The sequence below is a fragment of the Aplidium turbinatum genome, chromosome 11, assembly GCF_918807975.1.
Source record: "Aplidium turbinatum chromosome 11, kaAplTurb1.1, whole genome shotgun sequence".
Lineage (NCBI taxonomy): Eukaryota > Metazoa > Chordata > Ascidiacea > Aplousobranchia > Polyclinidae > Aplidium > Aplidium turbinatum.
This window is the reverse complement of record NC_137482.1, coordinates 3,234,611-3,247,537: the sequence shown is the minus strand read 5'-3', so window position 1 is coordinate 3,247,537 and position 12,927 is coordinate 3,234,611.

The window sequence follows — 12,927 nt, the reverse complement described above, 5'->3', positions numbered from 1 at the left end:
CTTGGATAATAAAAAATAGAAAGACAACTTTTATCTATTTATTTATTTTGCATGCTTTTTAATTTTTTTAAATATCTGTTTAATTATTATTTTACAACAGCATAAGCTTTATGGAATAAATATACTGATTTTATTTACAGCTATTGAAACATTTCATTGTAACCTAATAAATGAATCCTTGCGTTTTTGTAGCTCATTATTTTCGGCAGCACCTAGAGTCCTAGAGTCTGAACGGAATCTAAGAGATTTCAACTTTAATCTATTCTTCATTTTTAAGGAATTAAATTTCTACTATAAAATATTTGCAATTATGCAAAATGAGGTCCCATTGAATAATAATCCTTCCACAATTACTATTCTGAGAGTTATGAGGTTTGCAAGAGAGTTTTCCGGAAATAGATAACATTAGGCCTAAGCCTAAAGTCGGTCAAGAAGTTGTTAGCATTCATATAAACGCATCAGTTGCGTGTCCCATCAGTGGAAGCATCTAACACACGTTAGAAAAGTAATCGGTTCTACACCAGTCTAAAGCATGCAGCTGTGTCTTAGCAAGACAGTTTCAGGCACACTTGAAGAAAGGAAGCTTCACTTTCATTCCATTCCGACCAACTTTATCTAATTTTGCAATGACCGATACAAGCCTGAATACAATAACCACTGCATTCAATTATACATTTATCCAGCTCGCACCCTAAACGCGCTTTGAGAGACACAAGCCAGGGTGTGATCAGTAGCGTTGACATGGGGGTCCAGGGGGTACTTTTAAACCCTGGCCCAGGAACAAAGAAGCCACCGCGAAACGTTGGGTATAATGTGTTATTTTAGAAGTGCCTTGATTTGGATCCGGCCCAGATTTGTACTGGGCTCAAATTTCTTTTATTTCCACGAGGCTAGTACCAAATTACCCTCTCAACGGCCCTGGGTATGATGGTCAGATTGATTCTACAGATTCTTAAAGCAGCCATGCCAACCCAGTTGAATGCGGTTTTTGACAATTAAGAAAATATAGATTGTCATTTCTGTCAAGATACTTGATGACACGATTGCAAACGGACCCGAAGGTCAACCTCCATGTTTTTCGGATTTAGTTGCAAAAAGTTGGATGTTATTACCTTTTTTTGCTATGAAAAAAGTTGCAATTTTAGGAAGTCACACTCTTCCAAACAACTGTGTTGGTTGTTGATCTGGGCGAGCTATTTGGTTTAAAAAAAACAATTAACTCTAGCTCCCATTGTCTTAGGTAAGTGCATGACAAACTCCAAATTATCACGTAGCCTATCATATCTTATTTAGGGTATGGAACCTCTTCAATGCAAATGCAATGAAACTTACAACCTTCACCTGGGAAAGCAATCGCAAAGTGAGAGACATTGAGTCGAGCACAGCTATATAAGGGCTAACCTACGTCAGCAACTGTTGAACGGCAATAAATTGGTCTGTGAGAAATTCGTTTTTTTTATCGCCGATCTTCGGACTCTCTCGGAATAGCTCAAACGACTGACGAAATAACAAGCCGAGCCGAGTTATTTTAAGAGAGTAAAGTTTGGTGAGTGATTTGATTAGTTATTGATTGCCTTTCCAAAATACAACTGGCACATGTGAGTCAAACAACTTAATGGAATGAATGACACGATGCGTAAGCGTAAATACAAACATAAAGAAAACCGGGATAATAAAAAATAGAAAGCATTCTTTAATCTTTTTATTTGTTTTGCATGTTTTTAATTTTACTGATTTTATTTACAGCTATTGAAGCATTTCATTGTAACCTAATAAATGAATCCTTGCGTTTTTCGTAGTTTATTATTTTCCGCAGCACCTAGAGTCTTAAACCTAGAACGGAATCTAAAAGATTTCAACTTTAATCTATTTTTTGTTTTTAAGGAATTAAATTTCTTCTATAAAATATTTGCAATTATGCAAAATGAGGTCCCATTGAATAATAATCCTTCCACAGTTACAATTCTGAGAGTTATGAGGTTTGCAAAGAGAGTTTTCCGGAAATAGAAAACATTAAGCCTAAAGTTGGTCAAGAAGTTGTTAGCATTCATATAAACATGAAAAAAGTTGCAATTTTAGGAAGTCACACTTTTCCAAACAATTGTGTTGGTTGTTAATCTAGGCCTCTAGGCGAGCTATAAATCCATGTGCTACAAAGTTAGAGTTTCCCAGACAGCAAATCCGTCATTTTTACATTGAATCAACGTCTGCAGACGTTGATTCAATGTATAAATGACGGATTTTGCTGTCTGGGTTGCTACTCGAAAACACGTGGCCCAGTATACGATGATGAACAGACACACTTCTCAGATCTAATCGAAATAAAAGTTGATCAGGATAAATTCATCAAATTCTAGTAACGAGTCAAATAATACAAAAAAAGCTATAATTATAGTTAAGATTGTTGCATAAATGCCAGTATTTGATAAATGCAAATTAGCAACCTGCCAACCAACCCTTAACGTTTGCATTACTTTAAGATAATCCCACTCATTTCACAAAACATTTTCCCACTGACATTGTGGTTTGGCTAACAGCCGTCTTTAATGCCTCTACATTTGAAATAAACTTTTTATAGAAAGTTTTTTGTTGACATTTAAGCATGGCAATCAATTCTGGCTGTAGGCTACAGTGTACAAACCAATTGCTGATTTTCCATTCAGACACGTTTTAAACCTTTCAAGGTTTTGCCACCTTTTCCCGTTCGTTAACGTGCTGGTAGGTCTATATCGATTTTTGTAGTTAGTATCTTTTTCGTCCCAGACGCGTTAATGACGAAAAATAAAATGATTGATTGATTGAATCGCTGTTTTTTTTTAACTTTTACAACGTCTGCAAAGGTCGCATCAGCGTATGACAGAACTCCCATTTCCTGGCTGGGAGTCAGCGATAACTTGTAGCTGGAAACTTTGCGAAGAAAAACACCCGAAAATTTCTGCGACAAGTTGGATTTTTGTTGGCTGCTGTTTTTAATTTGAGATGAAACTTAGACAGCGAACTATGTGTAGGTAGTTGATCCTGAATACTGATCCTGAATCCAACCGCAAATACATAGCTTCTATGGCTCTTCTATACAATTCCATGTTTTTTTAGAACATTTCTGTTTTAAAAATACAAATAAGTCACAGATCCACCCTTTTCATTCCCTGATCTTCCGTTAAAATAATTAATCAATCTACATGGCTATAGAAGTTATCGCTAGTAGTTTTGCAACACGTGAAAGTGCTGCAGATTAGATGCACTTTGTTACCACATCATCAGTGGCACTTACTTACAGTAAGGTAAATCTGACTTTAGCTTGCTACTTAAAGCGGTGTAACTTGACCTCACGACCAACACCTCCTCTTTATGGCTCGCTTGTTGCAGAGTGTTTGCAATCTCTAGACTTGAGCGAGGGTTTGCTTTTTGTCATTTCCCACCCCAGCGCATGTGACCGCGTGCTTTCCGCTCTGTCAACACAGACGTTGGCGGGGAATTTTCATGTGTTTTCCTAGCGTCCAAAGGTTCGCGTAACGTACAAACACTTGAAAGAACCACCCAGGTAAGCTTAATTGATGGTGCTTGGAAGGGCATACAATGAAATTGCAGGGCTTCACGCATGGAAAACACCTTCCATAATTTATAATTTCCCCGCGTAATGTTGTCTTTATTTTGCGGCTTTGTGAAAAAGCTTGACACCCACGTATGAGATAAAGTTTGAGTTAGTTTGTCGAATATTATGCAATGCAACCTGTCAAAGATAATGTTAGCATTGTTAGACCAGCAATTCTTCAAGATAAAGTATTTTTCTGTGGTAAAAATTCAGTTCAATCCGAACAATTTACTTTGCTATAATAGCTTGAGTTTCGCTTTGGGCAGCACAAGCGTTGTTTATTTCACAAGTGTATACCACAGTAACTAATGACGAATGACCTGCTTTAGCATGATGTTGAGGCTTCTCTGTGTTCTATAATCAAGTTAAAACAGGCGGTTAGGTGAAGTTTACTTTGATTTGAGCAAAGTTTGTTTGTCGCTTTAACTTCAACTGTTACAGGACACTTTTGAAGGGGCTTGGTTTGCTTTTAAATTTTTATCTTCGGACTGACAAAGCCCTGACATTCCTGGTATTTTAGCATACTTGTAGAGGCTTTTGACGCAGGGCCGGTCACCGAGATTGACAGAGTGAAATTTTCTGATTGTTGGACTGTCATTGCCGAGGAAGTATTCCATTCATTAGGTGACCATTCACAAGCGCACACCCCGAGAGTCGAACCAGCGCCGCTTGATCTTGAAGCTTCTTCGTTCACGAGCTAACCAACTGAACTATGTTGGTTTACAATCATTGGATAGCACTCTTTTTGCAGTGACTGTTTCTTGCAGCCAAACTGGTGCAACTGGGAAACCAGCTGGCGTGGTAAAAACTCCCTGCTTGGAGATTGAACGCTCGTCATCACGTGATGCGTGAGCGTCAACACGTCATACTACGTGTGCGTCATTAAGTACGTAATGACTGAGAGATTTCCATGTTTGGTTATCTTTGTCCGAGCGTGTACCTTGCGTTTCTCTAAAGCCTCGGGCGACCGCTTTCAACCGCAAGCCTCGTGATAACGCTATTCCAGGCTTAGATAACATGAACTTAATCATTTATCTTTAGCAATCTGACGAGGACATTATCTCTTGTCATTAGTCAACTTAAAGTTTATTGCGGGATTTTGCAAGTTGATCTTAAAACTCCCAACGAAAGCTAAATTGAAACCAAATTACTGTTATTTATAAAGTAGACTTGTGATTACATAAATCACAAAGAAGAAAGTAAAGAGAAAACATAACACAAACCATGGAGCAAAATGAAAGGTAGACAATTAAAGTTAACAAAAAGTGTTGGTGAAGTTACAATTTTTTAGCAAAGAATACCAGATGGTACATGAGTGAACATCGATAATATAATTAACAACCAACTTTCTCGGAAACTTCTATTTTTTGTCGTTCAAAATTACGTTTGGTTAAAATTTACATCAAGCCAACGAGAAGGTAGACTGAGAATGAGAATGTAGAATTTTCAAGCACGTTATTAGATGTATTCCCGAGACACTGGCTCTTGCTCTCGATAGGCGTCAAACCGATGTCTTTTCGAGTTACAATCAAGTGATCGACCTCTCAACAATCAACCGCTCGGCAAGTCAGCTGAAAGTCAGCATAAAATATTTCACATTGAACCATAGGCATACGAAGCCGAGCAACGTGATCAAGTTTAGCATCTTCAAGTTTATTACATTTACATAAACATAAAACTACGCAACAAATTAAGTATCGAACGTTTTCGACATCACAAGATGTCCTCTTCAGGAATAATATACATACAAATTAACTACATCTGAAAAAAATACAATGGTTAACTAAATCTATAAACAGAAAAAGACAAAAAACTGCACAGTACTTCTGACTAGCTCAAACTCAACGATATAGGCTCCACGAGAATCAAAGGTAACTGCATCAAAAGGTGTTAAACAGGTCACATGATATGGTAAAAAGGCAAGGTGCGAAAAAACTAATTTTGACTAAAATTTTGACGAAAAAACTAAAATTAGTTTTTTCGCACCTTGCCTTTTTACCATATCATGTGAGCTGTTTAACACCTTTTGATGCAGTTACCTTTGATTCTCGTGGAGCCTATATCGTTGAGTTTGAGCTAGTCAGAAGTACTGTGCAGTTTTTTGTCTTTTTCTGTTTATAGATTTAGTTAACCATTGTATTTTTTTCAGATGTAGTTAATTTGTATGTATATTATTCCTGAAGAGGACATCTTGTGATGTCGAAAACGTTCGATAATTAATTTGTTGCGTAGTTTTATGTTTATGTAAATGTAATAAACTTGAAGATGCTAAACTTGATCACATTGCTCGGCTTCGTATGCTTATGGTTCAACAAGACAAACTCTCTACCGAAGCTCTATCATTTCATACATTCACAAACAATAAATATTTTCAAGCCTTGATTTGACATTCGAAAGGGCGCCGGTTCGACACCGCTCAGCAACGTGCGGCTCTGTCTTTAGCAACACATCCATCAACGTGCTTGAAGGTGAACACGAATATTGGCTTTCTTACCTTCCCGTTCACTTCGAATAAAGACTTTACATTTTAGGACGCAAATCTCCGCTTATCCGTCCGCTATAGAAGGGTCAATTATCAATACGTTAAATGTCTTACATTTTGTTGCAAACTTAGGACTTTTAACAAGAAAACTTAAATTACTTGGAAACTAACTTCATTACTCCAATATAATTCTATAAAAATTACAATGTTTCGTAAATAAAAAAGTAACTCTTTTAATGTGGCGTATATAGCAAAAGCGGATGTAATTTTGCATCCATTGGTTGTAAGCCTGGATTCGACAAAAATTAGGCGATTTTCTTGTTGATAATAAATTAGGCGATTTTAATTTTTGAATGCAATTTGAAAAAAAGAGAGTTTCTTCCATGGTTCCAAACTCCATCAATTCTATTCAAGTTTAAACTTGATTACAATGTATTTTATTCTTGAGTTTGTTGCTTTTAATTTCTTCCAAGTTGTAAGTCGTATATTTTCTCAACGATTTCAACTTAGCATTTAAAAAGGTGTAAATCGAATCAATCTAGTTTCACGGACCACGTGCTGTCAAATTCGTCACTTGTTTAGTTTGAGTTCACATTGGAATTAAAGTTTAGCAATATACAGAAATCTCTGAGGGAATGTTTGTTTGCAACCTCGATTTCTCTAAACTTTGATTTAAATTTAACACAGAAAGCATTACATTTAATGCAATCGTCGGCCCCGGTAGCTCAGTTGGTTAGCGCGTGACTTCGTGAACGAAGAAGCTTCAAGATCAAGCGACGCTGGTTCGACTCTCGGGGTGTGCGCTTGAGCAACGCATTTTAAGGACTGCTCTCCATTCAGCGTCACCTATTGGATGGAATAATTCTCCGGCAACAAGACTTCAACAATCGAAAACTTCACTCTGCCAATGTCGGTAACCGACCCTGCGTTAAAAGCCTTTACAAGTATGCAAAACTACGAAAAATAATCTATCAAGGCTTTGTCAGTCCGAAGATAAAGGTTCAAAACCAAAGCAAACAAAACCAATGCAAGATGCGTGATGTAATAAACTTCCTGTGGTAGTTTAATCTCCTGTGCAGTGGCGTACGCAGGATTTTCTCAAGGGGGGGGAGCCATTAACGGTAGCGTAGCCAGGAAATTTGGAAGGGTGGGTTTGACGACCGGCGGGCAAAACCCGACGGCGTTTTCGCCTAAGACGACACCCAGCGGCGGGGGGTGTGGGGGCCTCCCCCAGAAAATTTTGAAAAATTACTTTGAATTTGGTGCATTCTGAGAGCATTTTCAACAAAAATGTGGGTATGAATATTCCTGTAAAATGGTGGTGTCAGGTGGCATAGCAAAAGGATAAGATCATGTTTTCTTCGGCATTTTTCAGAAATAAAGCTAAGTCTCTACGTTTTCTTGTTGCTAATTCCTGGCTGAGATGTTTGAATGTTTGGTATTGGCAAAACTCGCTCTTTTAATTCAGTTTTGTTTACAATTAGGCAAGTTTTTTTTAGACTGAAAGCATCATTCCCAAGCATAAAGAGACTGAAAGCATCATTCTCAATATCGTGACGTCACACAACATCTTAAGGGGGAGGGGCCATGGCCCAATGCCCCCCCCCCTGCGTACGCTAGTGCTCCTGTGCCTGTCTTTGAAACTCTTTCTCGAAACTTTCTTTATTTTGCTCTAGCTCATCATCTAGCGGTGAAAATAACTGAAGAAGATGAACTCGCACTGGAGCCATATTGTAAGTTTCTTCCATTAGCAAATTGGCTTGAATAGCTCGAGAAAGTAAAAGCATCATTGTTTGATAAACTGCTAGTTCTTGTCACTGCTTAAGTTCTTGCAACAATTACAAACGGAAAAACGGCATTACAATCATTACAACACAGAACTAAAAAAATTGTTTAAAACATGAAAATTAAAAAATAAATAAAATAAAGATAAAAATAAAAATTTAAAAACAAAAATAAAACACGCAAATTTCATTTCGTTCAGTCAAAGTCACAAAAAGTAAAGAAAATGTGCCGTTCTACGTTGGCAGATCTCAAGAACAATGAAAGTGCTTTAATGCTTTAAAGTTTTAGTTGATGCACTATCTGAGCTATATAATGTAACAAAAGTTCTATTTTACGTCTCATCGACATAACTAGCAGTGGATTTGAAGGGCGGTTTACAAGTGGTTCGCTATGTTTCTAAAAAAATACACACTGTTTACAATCATCATAACTCAGGTTTTTGTTTGCTAAAATGCATGGGGTTTACTTTTTTAGAAAGGAAAACTTGTGTTTTTTTTTAAATGTGGAAAACAAATTACTAGGTTTGTATTTGAATTGTTTCCGTAATTTACAATCATTTACAGAAAAATTTGATTTTGTTGCAATGTGAAGTTTATTCGGTTCTTTCTTAACATGAAGTAATGAGATGGGGATAGAACGAAATGGAAGGTAAAATGGAAGACAGATTTGGGGTTGGAAGATGGAAAATGAAAATAATGAAAACGGATGGAAGGTTTGGGCGACGAGATGAAAGACAGTCTTCATAAAAAAATTGAATTTAAAAAAAGAGTGGTTCTAAAATGGTGGCCTAGACCTATAAAACATGTCTTATCATATTTTGGGCAGTTTCCCCAAACACTGTTTGTGAAACCTAGGTGTGTAAATCAAAAGGGGGCATACCCCTAAAATTGGTATAACTTGTGAACCGTAGATGATAGAAACCTGATTTTGGGTTCTATGGATTCAGAAATAATATGGTTTTATCTGCTTTAAGAAAGAATTTTTTTCTAAAGCCAAAAGTTTTTTGTTAATTTTAAAAAATGTACATTTTGCATAATTATGAATTGATCTTCTTCAAAAAAGACTTTACTTCCAAAGATAAGATATTGGAAAAAAAATCTTTATAAATAGCATTTTTTTATATCCTAATTAGTTAGTGTGTGAAGTGTCATGTTACACAATCTACCTCTAAACTGTTAAAACCAGTATCTTTGAGTTAATATTTTTTTGTTCGAATTCAGCAGCCGAGTATCAATTTCCCCCAGAAACAACATTGATAAAAAGTCACATTGAGATGCCGTCATTGAGATACCCCTGATGTTTCAAATGAACTCACAAAACACGGAAAACAGCATCTCTAACGTATTCCATCTCTGCGCTCCCTGCGCATCAAGCGCTGAAGTTGCACCGAAACAAGACCACTTTCAAAACCACAGAAATAGCTCTTTTTGATTGAGTTTCACTTTCAGCAGCATGATCGTTGCTTACTTCACAATGTAAATACCAACGATCTGCTTTAGCCTTATGCTGCGAGTTCGCTGTGGTAGTAGCGGTCTGCGCTAACTTTCGAAACAGAGTTCCCTAGTCACCATACGGTAGGCTAAACAATCCATAGAATAGTAGGCTACTGCTGTTAAATTTTAAGCTAAAATTCAGCCCACAGTCCGTTGGCTTAGTTGTGGCATATTGGCTACAATGCAAAAATCACAAAATTTGCAGATGGAAGATGAAATGAAAGATGGAAGAATTTTTTTAGATTGAATGGAAGAAAATCTCAGGATAGAAGATGAAAAAACGTTTTCAATTCAATTCCATTCCATCCTATAGGCTATACCCTGCTTCCTATAACGCATAAATTATAAATTGCGTAGACCTCAGCTTTTCTTGACAGCAAATCAATTCTTTTTTACATTGATTCAACCGACTCATTGGATGGCTGGGTTGTTGTTTAGTGAACGACGACCCAGAGAACAAAATGGACCATTTCATTCTCATCAGCGCACGTTTACGTTGGCTTGCACGTTTACGTTGGCGTACACGTTTACGTTGGCGTACACGTTTACGCTGGCGTTGACAGAGCTGTCAAAATAAAGAAAACGTCAAAATATTTCACGTGAATTTTAACGAGTGCGCATTCAATTATTCAATAGCTAAGCCTCTTTTTGTTTTCCGAAACTTTATGAACAACCGTTTGCCTTATAAGACAAAGAAAGGGCAGTTTTGTTGAGAGGGGGGTCCAGGGAGTACTTTTGGATTGGAGCCCGGGATAATTTTAGGACCCAGAATCTTTCCAAGGGCGCCAGAAATGTGAGAGGTCACCGAGCATTGTTTGATTATGGTGAGCTTTTCTTAGAAATGTCTTGATTTGGGTCCCGGGGATCTCATTAGTACCGACCCAAAATATCCTCTCAACAGCCTTGAAAAAGGCAAAGTGTTACGTTAACGTATCATCATTTGAAATTGTTTAACGTAATAAAATGCAAATTTGTGTCCATATTTCTGTTAATCATCATCATCATTAAGTTCCTTTCTCTCATCGAGGGTTGGAGGCAACGAGGCGCCAAGTTTCTCTGTGGTATTAATACCATTATTAATACCTTCTTTTTGTGGTATTAATACCATTTAGTGTGTCACCATGACTTAACAGATAATTGAATTTCTACTTCTAACGGTAGAAATAAATGTGTTAGGTCTATCATAGATTTTCATACATTTCTTCTGGCGGTAGGCTACATAGTTTATACATTTTTTAAGAAAGATACAAATAAATCACTGGAAGTTTATCTCACCACTTTCAAGCAAAAATAGTCGAAATGAGACGGGAACAGTTGACAATCAATTCCTCGCCTTGTATTGAGAACCATCCTTTCAGCGTTCAAGCGCGATCGCTCAATAGCCCGCGTTGGGCAGGTGACATAATGCCACGTATTGAAAGGAAGTTACACGGTAAATTTAAGCGACGGAATATGCCGCTTTTCCGGCCACATTAAAATGGTTGATTCTCAAATCTACAAATTTTTACGCCTTGCTACAAGCTTGCTTTTAACAAAAATCGTTAAATTCTTTTGATCAACTTAATTATTTTTCTATAAGCTACTGTATTAAAAACACAATATTTCACACAATAATCTGGCGACATAATCTGGTGACATATCACCTTCTTCAAATCTGCTTTGAGCCAACATGGAAGCAGTACGGCTCATAAAATCACATGGAACCTTGTTAAGTAACCCATGTTAATGCGCAATCTGCTGCAAGCGGAGATGGCGAATGATTATTATTTCACACAATAACTCCATAAAAAGTAACCCTTCTAGTGTGGCGGATAAGCAAAAAGCAGATTTGATTTTGCATCTCCTTATTTAAAGTCCCTAGGTAGACCACAGGCTGGATTACTTAACCTTTTATTAAATATAATTTATTTTTTTAAATTTGGATATTTTTACAAATAGGCCCATTGTAAGTAAAAAAAAATAAAATCTGCGGTAAATTGGATAAAAAAAAATGTAAGTATCTTTTTTTTATATGCTGGTTTCATTTGCCTCGAAACTGTTGGCTGCATTTACAAGAGTGCAAACGAAGTTATGGCTTATTATGGGATTAAGATTAGGAGGTTAGTTTTCTAATGTGCGTCTACAAAAAAAATAGAAAATAAAAAAGCAAAGCTAATGTGTCTATGTGTGACGACGCAGAAAAATACACGGTGCAGATCCAAACCTCTGATAAAAATTTTCAAACCGACCTGATAGCTTTAAATATAGCAGCTCATTAGCAAAATCAGTGGTTTCACCATTGATTTAACGTTGGAAGACGTGAGTAGAATGAAAACCTAAAACCTGTCCAGCCTCTAGGAAAAATGACGCAGGAAGCTTCAAAACAAAAACAGCTTAAAGGCAAATTCAAAGAAATTTATAATTTTCCATGTAAATCTTTGGCTGAATTGTTACGTTTTATCATCGTCACAAGAGGTATAATAGACAAAAACAATCACTACCTCTGACATCACCACATGCCATTGGATCCTGCTGCACCTTACTTTGAAACTTTTGGGTTGATGTAATGTTGCCCTACAACTAATTAATATAATAGCAACTAGTTTGGCAAGCCGAGCGCTGTACAGCTTCTTCACTCAGCATAATCTACTGTTTACAAGCTATGATATATTTAGCTTCCTTAACATTTACAAAAAACCTTTTTCTCTATTCTGAAAATCGTGGATAACTTTGTAGATTACGTTCTTTAGTCTGAAGGTCCACGAGGCCACAGGATAAGATGAAAGCCGATTTTTAAAACGTTGTTTGTGCTTTTTTAATGCAGCCGAGCTTTATCAAGTTCAGTTGGTCAGAATCATCATATTGCACTGGGGCGGTTTTAAAATAAATAGAGAAGTTGAATTTGTTAGCAAATATTTTGTATCAAATCAACTTGACAGCTACGAGATAGTTCAAAAGGAATGATTTCAAGTTGAGTAAGCAAAAAGTGCCAATTTGAAACACATGTTCGGTTCTAGGTTAGCTTGTTTGTTTGCTTGTTTGTTTGTTTTTTTGTTGTTGTTTGTATTAAAGCAATGATGATAAGTCGAAGTATTAATGAGCGAAGGCCGTAAATATGGCTGACAGCCAACAACGAAAGTAGTGTTTAGATTTAGATTAGAAGGAGCGGTCCACGGAATTGACAGCGATAGACACCGTGTTTCGCCCATGAGGTTGTCGCTTTGTGGCAGGAAGTAGTGGTGCGATACTGACGAGCCCAGCCGCATGGGCGGAACAATATGTCTATCGCTACCAATTCTTGCTACATTCGACTGCTGAGATACGAAGGTGGTATCAACTGAAACTAAGACATAGCATAAAACAGGGTTACTTAACTAATGTTAACAAAGGTCCAGTTTAACAAGTTGAATATTTTTAGCGGTCCGGTGAATAAGTTATTTCACACGCAACCACGAAAGTTAAACTATCAGTACTAGTATCAAACCGTTTTTTTCTTTGGTAAAATGTTGCTCGACTTAGATTTTTGAAAAAGTGTTGGGTGGTCTGGATGTCGAAGCTCGACAGCTACTAGGATAATCACAGGGAAAAAAATGCTC